Consider the following 26,398-nt stretch of genomic DNA (forward strand, 5'->3'; position numbering starts at 1 on the left):
GACTGTCTTATCCCCATTTCTATATCACCACTGGTTGTAGGAGAGGCCTTTCATAATGCTTTACAAACTACTGGTAAATTCTTTGGTCATAATTTTTTGATTTGGAGCTGCTATACATCCAATTTATTTCTTCATAAATTATATTTCATTCTGTTTAGTTTCAGTAGTTAGATACCAGCAGTTGGAGTTACTTTCATTTTGGTTTGTGAACCCTTTCATAGTACAAGAAATTAAAGAGACAACATTCATTCTAACTTGATGTATGAATTCAACTGAAGGCCTAGTTTGCTGTGATGAAAGAGATTTGGTTGTGGTTAAGGTTAATTCAATGCTTGGTTCAGCAAATACTTCAACTCAATGCCTTACTGATTTGCTGGAGAAGTCATTCTTTAACATCTGGGGAGGAAAGGATGAGCTTAACTTTATTCCTTCTTTAGGAATTTAGACTTTGCTCTCTCAACAGGTAGTGAGGAAATACTTTTATGAAGTCAATTAATAGTAATTTATATTTTTATTGTATGATGCACTATCATTCTAGTTGTTTTTAAAAATCTGCATTAACAGGGCTAGTGGAGTGGCTCAAGTGGTAGAGCACTTGCCTAGCAAGCTTGAAGCCCTGAGTTCAAACCGCAATACTGCCAAAAAAAATCTGCATTAACAAAAGAAGGTAAAAGAAATAAAGATAAAAAATTCTAAAATACTGGAATACAAAGCAAGGGAAATTAAGCAAGTATATTTAAATATAATGTATGTAGGCGTTTTCTTGCATGCTTAATAAGCTTGTGCTACTGTCCCTTTGCCCAACAATAAGCTATGATGCCTACAAAATTATAATGTTGGCAAGGGGTCAGCCTCCTGTAGATCTGTGATCCCTATTCATATGCCTTGTGGAAACATTATTTGCTGTGTGCTGAGTGCTGTGGTACATACTTCCAGGGGACACTAGCCAGGTGTTCTCAAATTTAACTCAATTTTGATAATGTCTACTTGGAGATAACATGGATCCAATAGGCCAAGGGTTACTTGTCACAAGACTGCCCCCCCTTCAAATGTCAATTGCAAATCTCCTTGTTTCTAAACAAGTGACAAAAAGTGGAAGTTTTCACAAGTCCCTCTTTAGGTTCAGTTAATTTGCCAGAGCAGCTCACATCACTCAGGGACACATTTTACTTATATTGACCTATCTGTTATAAAGGCTATCACAAGGATAGAGGTGAACAGTCAGATGGAAGAGATGCATGGTAAAGGGGGTCAGGAGAGAAGGGGCATGAAGCTTCCAGTATCTCTCTGCATGCACCACCCACTAAGCACCTCGGTGGCCATAAGAACAGTTGATTTGCTCATTTACCATTGGCGGTTAAATAATTTTTAGTCCCTCTCTTCTTCCCAGAGGTTGAGGGGTATGAACAAAAGCCCAAACGTTTTGGTGACCATCTCCCATCCTGAAGCTCCAATTTACCAGTCTTCTCATTAGGAGGCAAAAGACACTCATCACTCTGGAAATTACAAGGGTTTTAGGAACTGCATACTAGGAAACAGGGACTACAAACAAATAGTCATTTACAAATATCACATCTATGAAGCAATAAACAGGATAAAATGATGGATATTAACCTGGGAGAAGTACTTAGATCAGGTATTAAAGGAATGCTTTCTAGATAAGGAGTGATTTAAGCAAGCTCTAGAAGACTAAGTACCAACTCAATTTGTACATTAGAAGGGCAAGTAGATTTTCACGTTACTAGTTAGAACTGGGTTATAAACTTGTGATCTAGAGCCCAACGAGGGCAAATTTGCTGGTCCATAGCAGGATTTAACATTTGAAATTTTTGCCATTATATCATTATTTACTGAGCAGACTATAATTATAAAATGGATTATAGTGAATTTACAGCTGGGTACACTCATATTATTTGCTTCTGAGATGCTGCTTTTTTGCCTTCCTGATGAGTGGATTTCTAACTGGATTGGAGATCTTGTGTTTTCTAAACTTTGACAATTTGTCAATGGGTCCGTGCATTATACCTACCATATGGACCAAATGTTTTCAAGAGTGGCTGTACACATTAGTAGAGTCAGTTCTCTGCTTTTTGGTGCCTGTCTAGTACAAAATGCTTTTTCTCTGGAGCTTTTAATCATTTTCAGTATTACTAAATATTTCAGTGTTTTCTATTATTGTTAAATTTTCTTACAAGCATCATAATTATGATAAACTATATACTTAATATTAAGTTATAAACTGGTAGCTCTTGGGTATATATCCAAAAGAATCAAAGTCAACACACACTAGAAATATTGGCATACCACATTTATAGCAGCATTATTTATAATAGGTAAGACATGAAATCAGCCTAGGTGCTCATCAACAGATGAATGGACAAAGAAAATGTGGTACATATACATAATAGAGTTCTAGTCTTCCATAAAAAGAAGCAAACTATCCAATTTTCAGGAAAATGGTTGAAACTGGAGATCATAATGTTAGAATAAACCAGACTCAGAAAGACATATATCATGTTTTCTGTTACATATGGAATCTAGATTTACAAACAATGACATAAAAGTATAAGGGGGGTTACTCATGAAGGGAGGGATACAGGATGATGGAGGTGAATGTGGTCAAAGAACATTGTATACATGTATGAAACCTACTGTTTTGTACAGTCAATTAAAAAGAATTAATGGAGGTGAAGGAGGAAAAGTAAGGTTATAAATTTTACTTATGCAAATAATTGACATAATATTTACATGATGAATGCCATTCTTGACTTATTGCCATAACATTGGGTGAAAAAAAGACTTTAACATCTGTATCATTGAAATAATATGTCAGGTGTCTTTGAAGAAAGTATAATGAAATTCAGAGCATTTGTTTTAAATTATAGCTGAAGGTTAGGACAAAGGTATAGTCCAATTAAAGTTTCAATGAACACTAATTTGACCTAGAAGGCAAATTGCTTAGGTAGTAAAGAAAAGCAATGAAAATGAGGCAATGAAGTAAAAAACATAAATATCCATAGAAAAACAAAGACATGAGGCAGTATCACCCAACAGAGTACTAGCCTGTAGGATGACAATATATCCCAGTTTTTTAGATAGTCCCAGATGTTAGTTGTGAAAACTACCAATTTACTTGACAATTTTTATGAACGTCCTATGATTCAGTATATGTATAGCAGGAAGTGAAAAAAAGAAAAGGCTCTTTGGAAAACTCTAAAATAATTTTTGCTATGACTGCATTCTTCACTACTATAAGGATTATGGCTGTTTTCCTTGATTCTTTTTTAAGAGTGGTTGTATTAGTGAATTTAGGCTGCTATAACAAAATGCCATATACTGAGTGGCTTAAACAACAGAATGTTTTTCCTCACAGTCTTTGATGCCACAAGTCACTGAGCAAGTTTCAAGAGTGAGTTGCTGGTGAGGCCTTTCTGTCTGGCTTATGGACTGTAACCATCTCGCTGTGTCATCACATGGCATTTCCTTTGTGCACGTGTGTGAACACAGAGAGGTCTCTCTTCCTCTTTTTATAAGACCACTTATCCTATTGGACTAGATCCCCACTCTTATGACCTTATTTAACCATAATAACCTCCTAAGTGCCTTAACTCCAAATACAGTCACATTGAAAAATAGAGCTTCAAAATATGAATTTGAACTTCATAACCATGGTTACAGTTTTTGAGGTATTCTTATACTCAAACAGCTTACTGTATTTTACCACAGCATAAGTGGAAAAGTCAGAATTGTAATTAGATTGTTTTTTGAAATTTAGTTCAAGGCAGTTGCCATGGTATTTGACCAGTCTGGATCAAAGAAAGCTAGGATTATAAACAAGATTCTATATGTCAATGTTTACATTTATAGTGTTTTAAATTTTTTATAAACCAACATGCTTTATCAGCAGAACCCAGAGACAGAGAATTTTGTTTTGTAAAGAGTGATTAGATGGGCAAGCTTCTTTGTGTGTTTAACTCAGTTACAAAAGCAAATGAGGGTGGATCTACTGTGGGGGTGGTGCTTGGACTCATTTGGAGGTAGAAAATGGCTTAAGAGATAGTGTTACATAGCTTGCTTCTCACCTTAAGAGCAGATCATAATTGAAATAAGTCAGTATAGTTTAGAAATATACTATTTGTTTATATCATGCAACTAACTGTGAACTATGAGATCAGATAACATACACTGCACTAAATGTTTTCCTCCCTTTGCTAAATGAATTATCTTTCTTTGCATCTTGTTCCTGAGGTCAGTTCTCAGCTTTACCATAATTTCCTTGAGACATTAATCTCTGACACTACTACAGTCAAATCATACTGGTTACATGAGACAAAATTATTGCTTGAAGACCATAGAAGTGTTGAATTTCAAAAGTAAATTAAGCAGAATGGAAATCCATCTCTTCTGGAGAAAAAAGTAAATTCTTACACAGAAGGGAAATATAATTTCAATGAAATCATTAAGTGTATAAGGACTCCGGATAGCAGCAAAATTCTATACTTTGCATTTTAAAAACTAGACAAGTAGATTTTAAACTTAAATTTAAAATGGCTCGGCTTTAAATATGATAAGGCAGCAAATTGAGAGATGTCAGAGACTCTGTGAACAATTGCGTTTTCTTAGATTTCAAGTAAATGTCATAGATAAATGTATCTATTGATATTGGGACCAGACTCAAAGAAGATAATGTGGCCTGGACTGAAAGCAGATCAAAGCCTTATAGGTATGTTTATTTCTATGGACTAACAATGATAAGCTCACTAAAGGAAAGGACAACAGAGTTTCCTCTAAATAGCATGTTGCAGACACCTCACCTCCCTAGCAGGAGTTAAAGAAGATTCTGACTACACAGAGGGGTAAAGGATGAAAAGGATTTTAGAACAAAAATTATAAATAGTCCCAGAGAGAAAGCAAAAGCAAAAGGTACTGTACTTACACATTTCCTGGCAATAAAAGTTAGGTATGAACTGGATCACACCAAATTTCTGCCATGCTGATGAACCTTCTGCCCCCATCCCTCTTACAGCAGGAAACATGATTTTTAAACTTGAGCCAGAAAGTAAGTGATAGTTCATGGCTGTTGATGCAGATCACAAGTGAAACAATGAAGTACGGAAAAAGCTGTCTCTGTGACAATGCTGCCAGTGGTTTCTGCTGAAAGTGTCCAGTTTTGTGTCTGTGTATAACGTTATTGGTTGTTTTAAAATAGTTTTTCAGAGGTATAATTTGAATTACAATGAAGTATACTTATTTAATATACAAAATTTTGGGGTTAGGATATCATTCATGTTCTAAAATCTTTCCAGGGCTTCCACTTACAACCGTAATAAAATCCAAGGGCACTCTTCTGTTTTTGCTTCAAATGTCTCTCACTCATTCTCATCAGGCTTTTGCACCAGCGGCATGCCCTACAGTGGCTGCTCTGCCATATCTTATGTTTGCTAGTGTATCTTTCTTCTCTTACACATCTCAACTAAACACTCTTCATAAATGACTTATATGGTTACCCACCATAGAGTAGCTACTTGGATACTCTTTTGTTAAAAACAAAGAAGTGGTCAAATCTGTTATTATAACCATGCTCTTCCCTTTTGTTTGAAAATCACTGTATCCTGGTCCACAGTGGCTTATATTCTTACCTGTGAACACCCAGTGATTCCCTCTGATAAGCATATCTGATTTGGGGTAATTTTCCTATCATCAAAATGCAATTAACTTTGACAGTGAAAGTAATAATCGTATCTCTATTAGTTTTATTTACCCAACAAATGCTCTTTGACCTTCTGTGCACAAAGCACTGCACTAGGGGCTCTAGATGGTGCTGGGAAGAAATTGCTCAGTTCCTCCTTCTACTGAGGACCTATCTTATATCAACCACAGTAGGACTCTTGAGATGCTGTTGTGGGTGAATTGGAAAAATCTTTGTCTTATAAGGATTATACTCTAAGTTCTAATCAAGTAAACAAAGAAATGAATAGGTAAGCAAGAAAAATATTATGTAGAACTAAATTAGGCAACGTGATAAGCAGTGCCTTCAACAACACCTAACATTCTGTTAACAAAATTTTCACATAGACTTAATACAAATAAAGGGAAGTAATCCCAATGGCCAAAATATCCTGTAGTGCCTGCCTCTATAACATACTTCCTAAATGTTTGCCTATATAATTTCCTTCAGATTTACCATGGAGTGTGTCAAATGATAGATACATCTTTTAGTGGGGAGGTTTCTATTGCTGAGATGCTCCAAAGTGAACGTGGAAGCCAGGCACAGTGGCTCACTCTTGTAACCCCAGTTATTTGAGGGATGGAGATAGGAGGATCAGGACCCACTATGGCCCAGGCAAAAAAGTGCAGGACCCTGCCTGGAAAAGAATAGGTATACACAAGGGATTGGAAGCATGGCTCAAGTGGTAGTGTACTTGCCTAGTAAGTGCAAGGCCCTGAGTTCAAACCTCAGTATCATTAAAGAAAAAGTGAACATCACTAACACAAATCAATGATTTGTCTAGGCTTGTAACATATTTCGCAGTGTTTCTATAGACCTTGGTGATGGTCCCTTCCTTGGATTATTGTACTAACCAATCATTTTTTATCATAAACTTTCTTCCCACTTTATATGTAGATGGGTCACAGTAACAGACAGCAGAAACTGAAATGAATTTTCAACTTGGAAAGAATTTGCATAGTGACCTCTAGACCTCACTCAAAGTCAGGAGAAATCCAGATCACGTTACTTTTCATCATCTTTGGTGTTTATTCTAAGAATTCCATTATTAAGAATAGCCCAGGGCAAACTTAACCACTTAGACACAGCAGAACTCAAGTTTTCAAGAGACTCAGAATAGAAAACTCCAATGTATTAGAATAGCTTCTTAACTCTAGCTGAGTAATTTAAATTATGAGCAGGGAAACATTTAATGCAAACTTTATTAGAAGAAATTTTAGGGACTTTTTTTTGTTGTTTTATTTTTTTTAATTGTTTTATTATTCATAGGTGCATACAAGGCTTGGGTCATTTCTTCCCCCTGCCCCCACCCCCTCCCTTACCACCCACTCCACCCCCTCCCTCTCCACCCCCTCAATACCCAGCAGAAACTATTTTGCCCTTATCTCTAATTTTGTTGAAGAGAGAGTACAGGCAATAATAGGAAGCAACAAGTGTTGCTCACATTAATTTCCTGTGCCTGTGTGTTACCTTCTAGGTTAATTCTTTTTGATCTCACCTTTTCTCTAGTTCCTGGTCCCCTTTTCCTATTGGCCTCAGTTGCTTTTAAGGTATCTGCTTTAGTTTCCCTGCATTAAGGGCAACAAATGCTAGCTAATTTTTTAGGTGATTACCTATCCTCACTCCTCCCTTGTGTGCTTTCGCTTTTATCATGTGCTCAAAGTCCAAACCCCTTGTTGTGTTTGCCCTTGATCTAATGTCCACATATGAGAGAGAACATACGATTTTTGGTCTTTTGGACCAGGCTAACCTCACTCAGAATGATGTTCTCCAATTCCATCCATTTACCAGTGAATGATAACATTTCGTTCTTCTTCATGGCTGCATAAAATTCCATTGTGTATAGATACCACATTTTCTTTTTTTTTCATTTTTCTTTTATTATTCATATGTGCATACAAGGCTTGGTTCATTTCTCCCCCCTGCCCCCACCCCCTCCCTTACCACCCACTCCACCCCCTCCCGCTCCCCCCCTCAATACCCAGCAGAAACTATTTTGCCCTTATCTCTAATTTTGTTGTAGAGAGAGTATAAGCAATAATAGGAAGGAACAAGGGGTTTTGCTGGTTGAGATAAGGATAGCTATACAGGGCATTGACTCACATTGATTTCCTGTGTGTGGGTGTTACCTTCTAGGTTAATTCTTTTTGATCTAACCTTTTCTCTAGTTCCTGGTCCCCTTTTCCTATTGGCCTCAGTTGCTTTAAGGTATCTGCTTTAGTTTCTCTGCGTTAAGGGCAACAAATGCTAGCTAGTTTTTTAGGTGTCTTACCTATCCTCACCCCTCCCTTGTGTGCTCTCGCTTTTATCATGTGCTCATAGTCCAATCCCCTTGTTGTGTTTGCCCTTGATCTAATGTCCACATATGAGGGAGAACATACGATTTTTGGTCTTTTGAGCCAGGCTAACCTCACTCAGAATGATGTTCTCCAATTCCATCCATTTACCAGTGAATGATAACATTTCGTTCTTCTTCATGGCTGCATAAAATTCCATTGTGTATAGATACCACATTTTCTTAATCCATTCGTCAGTGCTGGGACATCTTGGCTGTTTCCATAACTTGGCTATTGTGAATAGTGCCGCAATAAACATGGATGTGCAGGTGCCTCTGGAGTAACAGTCTTTTGGGTATATCCCCAAGAGTGGTATTGCTGGATCAAATGGTAGATCGATGTCCATCTTTTTAAGTAGCCTCCAAATTTTTTTCCAGAGTGGTTGTACTAGTCTACATTCCCACCAACAGTGTAAAAGGGTTCCTTTTTCCCCGCATCCTCGCCAACACCTGTTGTTGGTGGTGTTGCTGATGATGGCTATTCTAACAGGGGTGAGGTGGAATCTTAGTGTGGTTTTAATTTGCATTTCCTTTATTGCTAGAGATGGTGAGCATTTTTCCATGTGTTTTCTGGCCATTTGAATTTCTTCTTTTGAGAAAGTTCTGTTTAGTTCACATGCCCATTTCTTTATTGGTTCATTAGTTTTGGGAGAATTTAGTTTTTTAAGTTCCCTGTATATTCTGGTTATCAGTCCTTTGTCTGATGTATAATTGGCAAATATTTTCTCCCACTCTGTGGGTGTTCTCTTCAGTTTAGAGACCATTTCTTTTGATGAACAGAAGCTTTTTAGTTTTATGAGGTCCCATTTATCTATGCTATCTCTTAGTTGCTGTGCTGCTGGGGTTTCATTGAGAAAGTTTTTACCTATACCTACTAACTCCAGAGTATTTCCTACTCTTTCTTGTATCAACTTAAGAGTTTGTGGTCTGATATTAAGATCCTTGATCCATTTTGAGTTAATCTTGGTATAGGGTGATATACATGGATCTAGTTTCAGTTTTTTGCAGACTGCTAACCAGTTTTCCCAGCAGTTTTTGTTGAAGAGGCTGCTATTTCTCCATCGTATATTTTTAGCTCCTTTGTCAAAGATAAGTTGCTCATAGTTGTGTGGCTTCATATCTGGATCCTCTATTCTGTTCCACTGGTCTTCATGTCTGTTTTTGTGCCAGTACCATGCTGTTTTTATTGTTATTGCTTTGTAATATAGTTTGAAGTCAGGTATTGTGATACCTCCTGCATTGTTCTTTTGACTGAGTGATACCACATTTTCTTAATCCATTCGTCAGTGGTGGGGCATCTTGGCTGTTTCCATAACTTGGCTATGGTGAATAGTGCCGCAATAAACATGGGTGTGCAGGTGCCTCTGGAGTAACTTGTGTCACAGTCTTTTGGGTATATCCCCAAGAGTGGTATTGCTGGATCAAATGGTAGATCAATGTCTAGCTTTTTAAGAAGCCTCCAAATTTTTTTGCAGAGTGGTTGTACTGGTTTACATTCCCACCAACAGTATATGAGGGTTCCTTTTTCCCTGCATCCTCGCCAACACCTGTTGTTGGTGGTGTTGCTAATGATGGCTATTCTAACAGGGGTGAGGTGGAATCTTAGTGTGGTTTTAATTTGTATTTCCTTTATTGCTAGAGATGGTGAGCATTTTTTTCATGTGTTTTTTGGCCATTTGAATTTCTTCTTTTGAGAAAGTTCTGTTTACTTCACTTGCCCATTTCTTTATTGGTTCATTAGATTTGGGAGAATTTAGCTTTTTAAATTCCCTACATATTCTGGTTATCAGTCCTTTGTCTGATGTGTAGCTGGCAAATATTTTCTTCCACTCTGTGGGTGTTCTCTTCAGTTTAGATACCATTTCTTTTGATGAACAGAAGCTTTTTAGTTTTATGAAGTCCCATTTATCTATGCTGTCTCTTAGTTGCTGTGCTGCTGGGTTTCGTTGAGGAAGTTCTTGCCTATACCTACTAACTCCAGAGTATTTCCTACTCTTTCCTGTATCAACTTTAGAGTTTGGGGTCTGATATTAAGATCCTTGATCCATTTTGAGTTAGTCTTGGTATAGGGTGATATACATGGATCTAGTTTCAGTTTTTTGCAGACAGCTAACCAGTTTTCCAAGCAGTTTTTGTTGAAGAGGCTGCTATTTCTCCATCATATATTTTTAGCGCCTTTGTCAAAGGTAAGTTGGTTATAGTTGTGTGGCATCATATCTGGGTCCTCTATTCTGTTCCACTGGTCTTCATGTCTGTTTTTGTGCCAGCATGCTGTTTTTATCATTATTGCTTTGTAATATAGTTTGAAGTCAGGTATTGTGATACCGCCAGCATTGTTCTTTTGACTGAGTATTGCCTTGGCTATTCGTGGCCTCTTGTGTTTCCATATAAATTTCACGGTAGATTTTTGGATCTCTTTAATGAATGTCATTGGAATTTTGATGGGAATTGCCTTAAACAAGTAGATTACTTTTGGGAGTATTGACATTTTTACTATGTTGATTCTACCAATCCATGAGCATGGGAGACCTCTCCACTTTCTATAGTCTTCCTCAATCTCTTTCTTCAGAAGTTTATAGTTTTCCTTGTATAGGTCATTTACATCTTTTGTTAGGTTTACACGGAGGTATTTCATTTTTTTGAGGCTATTGTAAATGGAATTGTTTTTATACATTCTTTTTCAGTTTGCTCATTGTTAGTGTATAGAAATGCTAATGATTTTTCTATGTTGATTTTGTATCCTGCTACCTTGCTGTAGCTATTGATGATCTCAGGGGCTTCTGAGTTGAGTTTTTTGGGTCTTTAAGGTATAGGATCATGTCATCTGCAAATAGGGATATTTTGACAGTTTCTTTACCTATTTGTATTCCTTTCATTCCTTCTTCTTGCCTAATTTCTCTGGCTAGGAATTCCAGTACTATGTTGAATAGGAGTGGAGATAGTGGGCATCATTGTCTAGTTCCTGATTTTAGAGGGAATGGTTTCAGTTTTTCTCCATTAAGTATAATGCTGGCTGTAGGTTTGTCATATATAGCTTTTATAATGTTGAGGTACTTTCCTTCTATTCCTAGTTTTTTTAGAGCTTTTATCATGAAATGGTGTTGGATCTTATCAAAGGCTTTTTCTGCATCTATTGAGATGACCAAGTGGTTTTTGTCTTTGCTTCTGTGAATGTGGTTTATTATGTTTATTGATTTTCATATGCTGAACCACCCCTGCATCCCTGGGATGCAGCTTACTTGGTTGTGGTGAATAATCTTTTTGATGTGTTGTTGAATTCGGTTTGCCGTTATTTTGTTGAGGATTTTTGCGTTGATGTTCATTAAGGAGATTGGCCTATAGTTCTCCTTTTTGGAGGTGTCTTTGCCTGGTTTTGGAATAAGTGTAATACTGGCTTCCTAAAATGTGTTTGGCAGTTTTCCTTCCCTTTCTATTTCATGGAACAGTTTAAGGAGGGTTGGTATCAGTTCTTCTTTAAAGGTCTGATAGAATTCAGCAGAGAATCCATCAGGTCCTGGACTTTTCTTTCTGGGGAGATTCTTGATTGCTGCTTCAATTTCATTTTGTGTTATAGATTTATTCAGGTGATTAATTTCCTCTTGGTTCAGTTTTGGATGATCATATGTAACTAGAAATCTTTCCATTTCTTGAAGATTTTCAAATTTATTTGAATATAGTTTCTCAAAGTAGTCTCTGATGATTTCCTGGACTTCCATGGTGTTTGCTGTTATCTCCCCTTTTGCATTCCTGATTCTACAAATTTGGGTTTTTTCCGTCCTTATTTTAGTCAGGTTTGCCAGGGGTCTATCGATCTCATTTATTTTTTCAAAGAACCAACTTTTTGTTTCATTAATTCTTTGTATGGTTTTTTTGGTTTCTATTTCGTTGATTTCAGCTCTTATTTTTATTATTTCTCTCCTTCTATTTGTTTTGGGATTTGATTGTTCTTGTTTTTCTAGGAGTTTGAGATGTATCATTAGGTCATTGATTTGGGATCTTTCAATCTTTTTAATATATGCACTCATGGCTATAAACTTTCCTCTCGGGACTGCCTTTGCTGTGTCCCATAGGTTCCATAGGTTGTGTTTTCATTTTCATTGACTTCCAGGAACTTTTTAATTTCCTCTTTTATTTCATCGATGATCCATTCTTCATTAAGTAGTGAGTTATTTAGTTTCCAGCTGTTTGCATGTTTTTTGCCTCTACTTTTGTTGTTGAGTTCTACTTTTACTGCATTGTGATCAGAGAGTATGCACGGTATAATTTCTATTTTCTTATATTTGCTGAGACTTGCTTTGTGCCCTAGGATATGATCTATTTTGGAGAAGGTTCCATGGGATGCTGAGAAGAATGTATATTGTGTAGAAGTTGGATGAAATGTTCTGTAGACATCAAGTAGGTCCATTTGATCTATTGCATATTTTAGATCTTGGATTTCTTTATTGAGTTTTTGTTTGGATGACCTATCTATTGATGATAATGGGGTGTTAAAGTCTCCCACAACCACTGTATTGGCATTAATATATGCTTTTAGGTATTTCAGGTTATGTTTGATGAAATTGGGTGCGTTGACATTGAGTGCATACATGTTGATGATTATTATTTCCTTTTGGTCTATTTCCCTTTTTATTAGTATGGAATGTCCTTCTTTATTCGTTTAATCAATGTAGGTTTGAAGTCTACTTTGTCAGAGATAAGTATTGCTACTCCTGCCTGTTTTTGGGGGTCATTGGCTTGGTAAATCTTCTTCCAGCCTTTCATCCTAAGCCTATGCTTATTTCTGTCAGTGAGTTGGGTCCCTGTAAGCAACAAATTGTTGGATCTTCCCTTTTAATATATTTCATCCAGTGGTGCCTTTTGATGGGTGAATAAAGTCCGTTAACATTAAGTGGTAGTACTGATAGGTATGTGGTGATTCCTGTCATTTAGTTGTCTTAGTGGTTTGAAGGTTTGATTGTGTGTATCTAAGTTGAAGTTACTCTCTACTGTCTTGCTTTTTCTTTTCCTGTGGTTTGGTGCTGCCTGTCTTTTCATGGTTATGTTGGGTTTCACTTTCTGTGTGCAGAATCCCTTGCAGAATCTTTTGTAGTGGTGGCTTTGTGGTCACATATTGTTTTAGTTTCTGCTTATCATGGAAGACTTTTATTGCTCCATCTATTTTGAATGATAGCTTTGCTGGGTAGAGTATCCTGGGGTTGAAGTTATTTTCATTCAGTGCCCGGAAGATCTCACCCCACGCTCTTCTTGCTTTTAATGTTTCTGTTGAGAAGTGTGCTGTGATTTTGATGGGTTTACCTTTGTATGTTACTTGTTTTTTCTCTCTTACAGCCTTCAATATTCTTTCCCAAGTTTCTGAACTTGTTGTTTTAATGATGATATGTCATGGGGTAGATCTATTTTGATCGGGTCTGTTTGGTGTTCTGGAGGCCTCTTGCATCTGTATGGGAATATCTTTCTATAGATTTGGGAAATTTTCCATTATTATTTTGTTGACTATATTACGCATTCTCTTCGCTTGCACCTCTTCTCCTTCTTCGATGCCCATGATTCTGAAGTTTGGTCTTTTGATGGAGTCAGTGAGTTCTTGCATTTTCTTTTCACAAATCTTGAATTGTTTAATTAATAGTTCTTTGGTTTTTCCTTTAATTATCATTTCATCTTCAAGTTCTGAGATTCTGTTTTCTGTTTGTTTTATTCTGCTGGATTGGTCTTCCTCTTTGTTTTGTAGTTCTGTTTCGTTCTTTTCTCTGAGGTTTTCCATATCCTGTGTGGTTTCCTCTTTAATGTTGTCTATTTTTGTCTTGAGTTCATTTATCTGTTTATTCATTGTGTTCTCTGTTTCACTTTGGTGTTTATACAGTGCTTCTATGGTTTCCTGTATTTCTTCTTTTGCTTTTTCAAATTCTCTATTTTTCTTGTCTGGATTTTCTTGAGTGTGTCCTGTTCATTTTGGTTGACCATATCCGGTATCATCTCTATTAAATTCTCATTGAGTACCTGTAGTATGTCTTCTTTTAAATTATTCTTGTGGGCTTCATTGGGTCCTTTGGCATAGTTTATCTTCATTTTGTTGGAGTCTATATCTGAGTTTCTGTTTTCTTCATTCCCCTCTGGTTCCTGTACTAATTTTTTGCTGTGGGGAAACTGGTTTCCCTGTTTTTTCTGTCTTCCCGTCATTGTCTTTGGTGTTGTTACTGTCCGTGTACTGTGTGCAATTAAGTATTTTCTAGCTTGTAATAATAACAATGGTAATATTTAGAGTGGAAGGGTGAGTGGAGATGGAAAGCAAGAAGTTAAAGAAAAGGGAAAAACAAATAAACAGACAAGAAGGAGAATACAGAACAAGGAATCAGACAAGAAAGTTTCAAAGGTATAAACAGGGAGCGTTAGTGTACTAATTGACAGTAAGCTGAACAGACATTAGAGAGACAGAGAGAGGATTGAAAATAAAAAAAAAGATAAGAATAAAAATAAAAAATAAGTAAATGAAAGCAATATATATATATATATATATAAATAAAATGAAATAAAATAAAAAATAGAAAATTAAAAAAAACCCAAAAAACCAGAAAACCTCCTAGTTGAAATGCAATGAAGTTTCAGTCTTAATAATTTGGGTGTCCGTCTCAGTCTCCATTCCTGGAGGTGGTGCCTCAGATGTTGTTCTGTAGTTTTCTCATCAAAGGGGATGCATAAAGTAGAACAAAACTACACACACACACACACACACACACACACACACAGAAAACCCCACCAAGTGTCCCAAGTTCAAATGCAATACAGTTTCAGTAAGTTTTTCAGCATGCAGGTGTAATTCGGTTGTTCTCTCATCAAAGGTAGGGAGAAAAAGAGGAAAAAAAAAAAGAGTCTGGAGACAGTTCTGAGAATGGTATCTGCAGCTGTGGCTTGCCTGCTCGCTGCTGTCAGCCTGCTGTTGCTGGAGATTTATGCAGATCTCTGGGGTGAGCTTAGCACTCACCTGGCCCTGCAGGCTTTGTTTACTCAGAGTTCTCCTGTGCGGGAGCCTCTGCTGCAAGCTTTACCCTTTCCAAGCACACTGGGGAAGGTGACACTGCACTCGCTTTCTCAGGCCTGTGTGTTTGTTTACAGTTCATTGGGAAGTGGGTCTTCCCCCCTCTCCTGTGGAGTTTTCCTTCCACCGCCACTTTCACAAGCTTTCCTGTTCCTGATTGCTGGGCGATGCTGCTGCTCTTGCCAGCCGCCATGTTTGTTTACAGTTCACATGGGAAGTGGGTCTTCCCTCCTCTCCTGTGGAGTTTTCCTCCCTCTGCCACTCTCACAAGCTTTCCCGCTCCTGGTTGCTGGGTGCGCGCCCCCGCTCCCACCAGAGCCTCTCTGGCCTGCCTGGCTTGTTTATTTACATTCCCGGGAAGGATTCCCTTCCCCCAATCTTCGGTGCTCAGTGCACCCCACCCTCTTTCCAGCATGTCTTTATTGTTCTTATTGCTTATTAGTCAGTTTCTCTTTTTTTCCTCAGGTGGAGGTCGGTCTGTCCAGTGGGCTGTGCTGCTCTGGCCCAGGCTTGTCTATGGGAGTACCGCAGTACCATGAAGCTCACCTTGTCCGTGTCTTCCCAAGCCATCTGGGTGTGGGTGACTGGCGGCCCGGAGGCCCTCCTGGTTTCTCTGTTTAACATGAAGTGGAGATTCTCTGTGCCGGCTGGAGGTGTGGAGGGGTCAAAGTTTTGCCTCTTCTCGGTGATTATGCCTGCAAAGTATGTCTCCAGCGTCTCTCCAAGATTTCACTATAGGAGGCTCACTTTCTGCTTCCTCCCCCTAGCCACCCTCTTGGAAACTCCGGGATGTATTTTTTTAAGTTGTACAAATAACAAGTGATATTTCCTTCCATTGTATATTTTTAAACTGTATTTTGGGAGTGTATAATCTTGAAAGGAGAAAATAATTTCATAATCTTCCAGAGGTCAAACCACTATCCTGATTCCACACTTGAGTACTTCAGAGCAATCACTTCCTGCTTGTCAGAATTAAGAATAATAACCCAACCGATTAGAGTTATATTTTAAGTATTATGTTATTTATTTAAATATCAATGAGCTAGGCATCTGCTGACTTGTTGAGATACTTTTTTGCGCATCATTACATGCACTTTTAGTATCATCCGTACTAACTAACCACACTGTGCAGTTTTCTTACTGGGAATGCATATTAGAAAGGCCATGTCCTTTGGTAAGTGAATTTTAGTTACAAGAGCGACCAATTGGTATTTCTCGTGGCTGTATTTGGTTTGTTAGCACTTTATAAACAATTCTTATTAACACTAATGGCATTCTTATAGGACTTTCTCTCAGTCTGCTCCTCACAAAGCAATTGGATACAATATGACTGAGCTCCTGGGGAAATATTGTTTGCATTTCACTGCCCCTCCCTGCTTTCCTTAATCAGTCATAAGGAGGTCTTCATATTTTAATTAGGTACCAGAAGAAAGCATACCAGTTACAGTTCAGTTTTTGTTAATGTAGCTCTGTAGTATAATTTGAACTCAGGTATTGTGATACCTCCAGTATTGCTTTTTTTGCTCAGGATTGCTTAGGCTGTTCAGGGTTTTCTGTGCTTCCATATAAATTTTAGATATTTTTTTCTATTTCTGGGAAGTATGTCATTAAATTTTGATGAGTATAATGTTGGCTCTGTAGACTGCTTTCCATAATATATTCATTTTCACAATATGGCCTCATATTTCTCTCTTCTAGTATCCCACCTGTACTCACAAATGGCTTGTCCCTCTATTCTTACCCGAGTTCAAGGTGCAACTCTGCCCGTGCTTTTGCCCTCAGTTTTGCTCTGTAGTATGGCTTGCAGTTTGTATGTCCCAACCAAGTAGATCTGTGTCCATGAATCTGAGTTCAAGTCTCAATTAGTGTCTTGGGTCCACATTATTCTCTGGAATCCAGTGGAGGTGAGAGTGTCCTTTAGGATTTGTAGATACAAATTCAGGGTCTTTTGCTCCTCTGTCAGAGAGGTTTGACTGTTTGTCCTCTTCTAAAATGGTTCCCCACCACAGTCTCTCCATTAATTCTTAAGGAAGATGATAGAAAGTGAGAAGAAGGAATCTCATTTATTGAGCCCAAAGTTCTTAATAATTCCTATGGCTGGACTGTGATCTTTATATTCTAGTCCAGGAAGTTAACACATTTTTATGAGGTTCTTTATGACAGATGTAGTGTTTTTAAAAAATAATAGATAACCTCTTCATTTCCTTATAAATAATGGAATTTTTCCCCTTGATTGATATATAACTAGCATGTGTTTTTATCATTAATGTATTTATGGATTTTCTATTTATTTCCCCTTAAGCAATCTATTTTTAAAATATGTTAGAAGCTACTGAGTGGAAAATTTGCTATGTCCCAGAGTCATGGTTACTAAGACCTCCAATTGTGGACAAGAGGAGCTAAATATTCCACTTTGAAAAGCAATATGTAATAGAAGCTGGCCATGATCCCACTGGGCTTGTTAAAAGGTGAAAAGTATATGGCACCCTCTGCCAACAATGACTAAGAGAACTGAGGAGAGAAAAGGGAATCATCAGCCTCTTAGCATGCATTAGTTGAGAGTGTTGCTAACTGCTGTAACTAACAAACCTCTATATTTTGGTAGATGACATAATAAAATTTTATTCTTTATTCACGTCATTGAACAACATGGGTGTTCCTGGTTTGGACAGTTTTCCTTCCAGCAGACTCTTTCCAGATTTTAACCCTGCCATTATTAGCATGTGACATCTAGTCTTATTCCTGAGGGACATCTGCAATCTACCAGCCAGAAAGGGAAAGCATAGACAGTTGTAGAGGGGAAGGTTTTATGGAGTATTCTGTGTTGGTTTGTGATGGTTGCCATAACAAAGTACCACAGAATAGGTTGCTTAAACAACAGAAATTTGTTTTCTCACAGGAGGCTAGTAGCCTAAGAAAAAGGTGTTGGCAGGTTTGGCTTCTCCAGAGGCCTCTCTCTTTGGATAGCAGATAACTTTTTTCTTTTTCAGTGTGTCCTCATATGCTCTTTCCCGCGTGTGCCGACATCTTTAGTTTCTCTTTGTTCTTCTAAATTTCTTCTTCTTACAGGACACCAGTTAGATTGGATTGGGGCACATTTTAAAGACCTCATTTCAAACTTAATCATCCTTTTAAAGGCCCTCAAATACACTCACATTATGAGGTACTTGGAATTGGGACTTCGATAAGTATATTTGAGGAAACACAGTACAGCCTGTAACATGAGACATGTCTTTAAATGGTACATGTCAATTCCTGTCAATGGAGTCTCTTTAGCTAGAACTCAGTTTCATGACTATACCTAAATGCAAAGGGATCTAGGAAGTGTAGCTTACCTGTGTACCTAGGAAGAAGAGACAAGACATGAATTTGATCAAGAAGAAGTCTCTTCCATAACCTAGTCACCAAATATTCTTTTCACACTTCTTACTCATAGAATTATTCACTTCATCTCTACAATGTCTATGATTTTCATAAGGTCCAGATGTCACTTCTCCACATCCAGTAAAAAGACAAGACATCTGCTGACCCTCTCCCTTCATACTTAATATGAAAGAGTAAAGCAGAGGCATAGACAGAATTAGTCTGTCCAAATGTGGAACAATGAAAGATACACAGCAGCATTTGGTAAATAGTCATGACGAATTCCTTTAGGGCAGTCATTTTAAGGGTCTTTTTCCTCTTGAAATTTCTATCCATAACCACAGTTTGTTGTACTCCAAGAGGTTCCTTCTTTGGGATTACTCTCATGGCCACATCTCAAGTAGATTTTGGGAATATGCCCATTGGAGGTTGTTCAGATTTTTCAGCCCACTTTCTGCTTAGCTGATTTTGAGCACCCATTGGTTCTTTGAAGCTTAAGAAATTAAAGGAATATATGGTTTCTTTGACTATACAATGTGCTAAATATCTTAGGAAGTTTTTGATCTATTTACTTCTAATTAGTTCCATGTGTCAAGGAATACAACTGAAATTGATTTCCACATATAGCTTTCAATGATAGTCTATTCTTTTGTTGCCTCCCTTCCATTCTTCTCTCAGCTTGAGGTAGTTTTGAACCAATATTTTGGGACAAAATGCACTAACTTTAATTCAGTCTCAAAGGCAGATCTAAATGCTTTGTCTAATAAAGTCTTACAGGTTCTAGATTACTCAAAGGTCTTATCAATCCCTTACTGTTTAGAATCTGGAAAGAGTTGGATTTTCCAAAGTTTTGAGATCTTAAATTTCTGGATTCTATTCAGCTTTATTTATGCTTGCAGACTTTGCAATTCTTTCCTGGTCTCATTTTTTCTCTTTAGCCTTAAGGCATTATGTAATATTGAAGCACATATCACTCTCTGACTAATCAATTCTGCTAGAACTGCAGGTGCCACTGTTTTATGTTTCTAGCAAGAGATGGTTTTGCCAAATATTTTATCTGTGCATAAAATGAGTCTTTATCTTTCTAGCTCTAATATTATGTTTTTTGTTGCTTTTTGCCTGATTAGACAATGCCCTTGTTAAAGGCAAAACCAATATCAACTTTTTACTATGTTAGGTAAACTACTATTAACAAGAAAACATAAAATCTTTGGGGCCTTAAAAGAATAGCAGTTTATATCTGCTTAACAATTAATATGGGTCTAGTTCTGAGAAAAAGAAATTGGGTTTATATGTTTACTTAGAGACTCAGAATGTCAAGAGCTCTGCTATCTTCTGTGTTCTTTCTGGGTATTGAAATTCAACCTGAAGCAAGGGAAAGTATATAGAAAATCAATTTTTGAGGATTGTAATTGGCTAGGGTTAAAAGTAGAGCAATTAGCTTCTATTTATTGCTTATAATCATATGTAAATGCTATCAATTCTGGGAAATATGAACTTACTATATGTCCAAGAAAAATTAAAAATATATTTGGTGATCATCTAGTTGGTTTTGCCACTGTGGAGTAGAGAATTTGTGAGCAAAATGCTATTTCTTCCTTCCCAACTGAATTTAAGTAAAAGGGGACCCAAGAAGATCATGCATAATGATTTGGGGTAGCTATAAGAAGGGGACACTGAAATCTTTTCCCTTAGCAGGTACTTTCTGAGCTTTAGAAAACCCCAGAACAGAGTGGTGAGCAAGCTCTTGGGAGAACTTTGGGGAGTACAGGAGTAAAGCAGGTAGCCTAATTAAGTCCTTCTACTTCTCACTCTGTAATAGTTTGGATACTGAATGTCACCCAAAAAGTCCCTGTGTTAAAAGGTTGGTTCTTAGGGCTGTATTATTGGAAATAATGAAATCATTAAGAAATGGACCTAGGGGGAGGTTTTAGGTCACGGGGGTGTTACCTTGAAAGGGATTATGACACCATGGTCCTTTTCTCTCCTTCTCTTTTTCTTCCTGGCCATGAGATGGATGGTGGGAACCACATGTTCCCACAGTGATGTGCTGCCTCATCACAGGTCCATACATTAAGACCAATTAATTGTGGACTAGAACCACTAAAACAATGAGCAAAAATTATCTTTTTCTCTTTATAAATTAATCATCTCAGGTATTTTGTTACAGTGATAGAAAGCTGCCTAACACCAGGCCTAAGTAGTGAACAGAGACTGATATTTGCCTTTTAAAGACAGGAGACAGCCTGAAATACCATGATTTGAGGGACTAATACAATGTAATAACTTGTCCAGAGGAGAAAATTAAGACTATTGCTTCCCAATCCCAGGACTGCAAAGCTTTTGAGAGGTGGCCTCATGGGAGGAATGCAAAGAGTAATGACCAGACAACTTCTGTTTGTTGCCTAGCAATGGAGGAGGCTTAGGTGAAAGTGAACATCACCCTGAAGAAACCATTCACACCTCAAAGGAGAGACTTTAACATCTGTCAAGTCTGCTGCATCTTATGAAATCATACTGAACTGAAATGAATACCAAAATACTTCCCAACCACCAAGAGGGAAGTCAAACAAAGAAGCCATGACTTCTCTCTTCCTTTTCCCTGCCCCCTGCTTGCAGAGAGAGCATCTCTTCTCCAACCCCATCTACTCCACGCAACCAGGGCTTCTTGTTTAGTCTAGGAAAGGGGAGGTGAGAAAATGAGTTTTGAATCAAGTTCTCAAGGTTGAAGTTTTAAATTGAGTAAATAAATCTTTGTTGCTGGTAAGAGATTTCCTTAGGTATAGATGACATGTATTTACATATAGTTGAGCTGTATAATATGATATGTTTTGAAAAATCATCACCACAATCAATAATGAACTTATCAACCACTTGTGAAAATTTTGTGTGCCTTTTCAAAACTCTTTTGTCTGTCTTCTTTCACTCAGCATACTTGTGGAATTTCTTCATTTTGTTGTGTAAATAGATTGTACTTTTTATGGATGAATAGTATTTCATTATTACCATGTTTCATAATTTGCTTATCCATTCACCTGGTAATAGAAAATTTATTTTTTTCCAGTTTTTAGCTATTCAAGTAAAATTACTATGTGTAAAAATCCTATGTTGTCTTTCTCTTGTGGTAAATACTGAGCAAGTCAGTGATTTGTCTTTTTATTTTCTAAATAGTATCTCCTGAAAACAGAAGATTTAAATTTTGACAAAGTCAGATATTTAACTTGCTGTTTTGTGAATCATGCTTTTTGTGTTTTAACCAGGAAATCTTTACCTAATCTAAGATCACACAAAAATATTCTCCTATGTTTTCAACTAGATTTATAGTTTTAGTTTTACATTTAAATTTATTTGAGTCAATGTTTGTACATGGAAAGGAAACAGAACAAAATTTTGTTTTGTTTTGCCTGTAGATAGCCAAGAGTCCCAAGATAATTTGTTGAAAAGACTATCCTTTCTCTGAATTTCCTGTGAAACTTTTGCAAAAATTAGTTCATTGATCTGTTTGTCCATGTTTATCAATCTCTCATAGTTTTAATTATTGTAGCATTGCAATAAGAATTGATGTCAGGTACCATAAATTCTTACTTTGCTCTTTTTCAAACATGTCTTAGGTTTTCTAGGTCTTGTACATTTCCTTTTCTACATGTAACGTCCTAAAAAAAAAGAAAAAACTTACCAGGATTTTGATTGTGGTTGCATTAAATCTTTATGTAAGTTTAAGGAAAGTTGACATTTTGACAGCACTGAGTCTTCCTATCCATAGACATACTATATTCCTCTTTAGTGTTATACTTTCCTTTATTTTCCCCAGCATGTTTTGCAATTGCCAGTATAAGGGTCCTTTGCAGCTTTGTCCAACATATCCTTAAGTATTTCATATTTATGAACTCATTATTACAGATGATTTAAGATTTTTCACCCTATGACAACAGTATGATTGAATTTGATACATGAAGCTTTTATCCTTCAGCCTTGGTAATGTGCTTGGTATTGTAGAAGCTATTTTACACATTCCATAAGATTGTCTCATCCATAATCATTTTGTCAATGAATAAATGCAGTCAAACTTTTTTCTTTCCAATCTGGATTCCTTATAGTTCCTTTTCATGACTTATTGTAATAGCTAGAACATTTAGCATAGTGATAAATAGAAATAATGAGCGCTAGCACCCCTTCTTTTGTTATGAACTTAGGGGGACATCTTGGTCTTTCACTATATGTGTGATGCTGGCTGAAGGATTTTCATGGGTGAGTTTTATCAAGTGGAGGAAGTGCTCTCCTGTTTCTGGTTTGCTGAGAGATTTTTGTTGTTTTTAAAATCAGTAATATGTATTGGATTTTACTTAGATGATAGAATTTTTTTATTTTAAAGTACTTTAATTTCCTTAATTAGTAAATTATACTAATTTTCAAGAGTAAAACCCCTACCTTAATTCCTGGAATTAATTCCATTTGGTTGTGATATGTTATAATTTTATGTATTGTTAGATTTAATTTTATAAATTTAAATTTTTCTTCCTTTGTAATATTGAGAAATCTTGTCCTGCATTTTTATTGTGGTATCTTTGTCTAGTTTGGGCATGAGGATAATTGTGGTCTCAGTATTTCCCTATTATTCTCTTAATATCTGAAGGTCTATTTGTTATATTACTTCTCCTATTCCCAAAAGTAGAATTTGTAATTCTTTTCCTTTTTCTGTCTGATTGGTGTTTATCAACTTTTATTGATTTTCTCAAAGAGTTAGGTTTTTAGTTTCATTGCTTCTATTGGTTAAGTTTTAAATGTGAAAAATGATCACAACTGATAGAAGTAATTTGAGCGAAACGTTGTGAAAAGATCTGCTACTCAGTGAGAAAACAAAATTTGACATTTGAGAACAGTAATTGGAAAACATAAACCCATTCTGTGCTTAGACTCCTAAACTGATTACATATGTATACTTATATTTAATATTATCATTCAAATACAATTTGACCATAAACATACAACAATTAATTATGGATACCAACAAACATACTGCAATTGTCCAAAGTAAATGCAACTAAATATTACTTCCCTGAATATTAATCTGTATTTTGTGGAAAAAGGATTCTTTACTCAAACAATAGGAAATCTATGAGGTTCAACTCAGTTGGGCACATTTCAGTTTTTATAGACTTTCTCCTATTCTGAAATATTGCAGTGTGCATCTTTAATCTCCAAAGAAGGATATAAGGCAGAGTATTTCTCAAATTTTTTTGACCCCAGGGATCTTTTTTATCATGTACCAAGTAGAAGGGCAAGAATTTGACAAAATGCCTTTTGGGGAATGTTAACAAGTGGGAAGAACTTTAAAGCCAAACAAACTTTTAAACCTTGCTCCAGAATCAGCTTATCCTTAGACAAGGAACCTAAAGCCTGTTGGCCTCAGTTTATTTTCTAAGGGGGCTTGTAAGAATTCTCATTGGGGCTTAGGATAACTAGATATAATGACTGCAAGGCAGAGTTATATCTCAGAAGTGGAACACTTGCCTAATGTGCATTAGGCCTGGGTTTGATTCCTAAATAAATACACACACAAAAATATAAATACTGCTAACTATCTGAAACAATGCCTTGCATATAGTGGTTGATTGATTAGGTATCAATATTAATAATTGTAACTTAATTTTGAATAAAATACAGGATGCTAAAGATAATAGAGGTGCTACATTTCTCTTGCTAGTGTTGGTGTAAGGGAATTATATGAAAATTTGAATGATAATTTTTGAATTTTTAAACAGTCATATTGCCCTATCATTACACCTCGAAATAATACTAGGAGAATACATACGCAACTTATGTAGAGTTAGGATGACTATCATGAGTTTCAGGGTATTTATCTATCGGTCACTGATAGTTATGTCATCTCAAACAATTTTAACAGTCCCAATCTTCAATTTCCTTATTTTTAAACCAAAGCAATTGGATTGGAATTTTCATAATTGTGTACCTTTCAATATTGATACAGATTTATTCTTGAAGGATTCATTGCCTTTGGTTTAATCTCTATTGCACATTTACCTTTCCAGTTATCTCTAATCTTCATTCTACAAATAGGTCAAACCACAACAAAAATAACAAAAATCCACATTAGCTTAAAAAAGATGAATCACCATTCATCTTTCCCCTTTTTCTAAGAAAACCAGGATTTATTTAGGTATACAGCACACCCATATGTAGCCATGTGCTCCCAAGAGATGAACCATCCCAGCAACAGGAGAAAAACTAGCTGTTCTGAAGGTAAACTTATTGATTATCTGTGGGTGTATTTTCTGGAAATTTTCCTCAATTCTATGAAGTATACACATGGGAGGTTGATCTATCGCTATTTTGTTTTGTTTTTCTTTATTTTTCCTTTATTGTTGTGCTGAGTGGGGGTACAATGTAGCATTTACACAGGTTCTTACAATGTATAAAATATATAAAGAATGAATTCACTCCCTCCACCATTCTCCTTTATCTCCCTCCCCGATTCCTGGAACACTTTCAACAGGTATCATTTTTGCATTTACATACATGTGTACACATTTTTTGCACCATATTCACCCTCCTGCCCCATTTCCCCACCACCTCTTCCCTCCCACTGGTGCCAACACTGCCCCCCTCCCAGGACCTGGTCTATCTCTTTTCCCTGGATACTTTTCTTGTCTTGATTGAGCATATCATTCTGCTGAGCCATCTAACAGCCTGTGGAGAGGTCAAAGGAAGAGGAAGAAAGGAGAGATGGCAAGAACTGGGGGCTTTGTTGACACCATTGGAATGCTTTAGTAACCTGCCTGAAACCTGAACTTTCTCTTTTCTGTGATGTTGGATAATAAATTTTCTTGGTGTTTAAATTTCCTTAGGGTTTCTATTACTTGTAGCCAAAGAGTCTAAGGACCAAATATTTAGACTCATAACCTGTTAGTTCATAACCTTCTTTTAACAATACTGGTTTTATTCTTCTGCTAGTAGACTTTGTAAGAACTAAGCATTTCAACATGCAAAATGCAAATTTGAAAAGGTAATATTCTTGGCAAACAGTTGTGAGGATTAAATGCTTTGGGGATCTAGGGAAGTAAGAGTACAATGTCGCTGCAGCAAGGTAATATTCAGGCTGAAAGGCAGATAGGCAGGAAGTACAGCCTGTTGATTAGCTTCTTATCAAAGAACACTGTTATTTCATCTTAGAGATATTTCTGTTTGTTAAAATTTTATTAAAAACTTGGTTACTGGTTTTAATGTATTTGTCCTTCTAAATATTAAAAACATTTTTTAGTGAAGACTGTAGGAGTATTATTTTGCTTTTGACTAAAATAAATACTTTCAAAAATTTCTTCTTACTGCTAAAAAGAAAAAGGCATTTGGTATTTGAACATGTTTTCAGTTGTTTATAGAATCAATGAGCAACTCTTATAAAATGAGTAAATTTTAGAGTCCAGGACATTGATTAGCTATTAGGAAAGAAATAGATTAAAAAAAAAGACCATTACAATAGAGAGGAATTTTATGGATATACTATATCACACATGTCTCAAGTCAGTTTCAACAGTGTTTAATACGTATGGGATCATTATTTAAATGTTTTTGTATTAAAAAAATCCAGCATGTGGTCTGTTATAGAATAGTTAGTGTTTAAGTATCCACAACCACTAAATAGCGACTTTAAGGCAGGCTAGACCTAGGGAAAGCTTGGGAATTTTTCATAACCATACAGCCTGATTTAGATCACCTGCTCCTCCCTCTCTGAGCCCCATTTCAATGGCAAATCCTTTGTTAAATTACAGTGGAAATTTCCTCCGGCCTGGATTCAGGTTACTTGAAATTGGCATAGGTGTGTGATGGGTCCACCTGATCCTACCCCTGGCCCGAAGGCCACTGGAGATGTGCAGTAGTGCAGAGATCTCCACCTCCAAGTTAAGGCGTCTCCATTCCCCTG

Source organism: Castor canadensis, chromosome 9 (assembly GCF_047511655.1).
Source record: "Castor canadensis chromosome 9, mCasCan1.hap1v2, whole genome shotgun sequence".
Taxonomy (NCBI): Eukaryota; Metazoa; Chordata; class Mammalia; order Rodentia; family Castoridae; genus Castor; species Castor canadensis.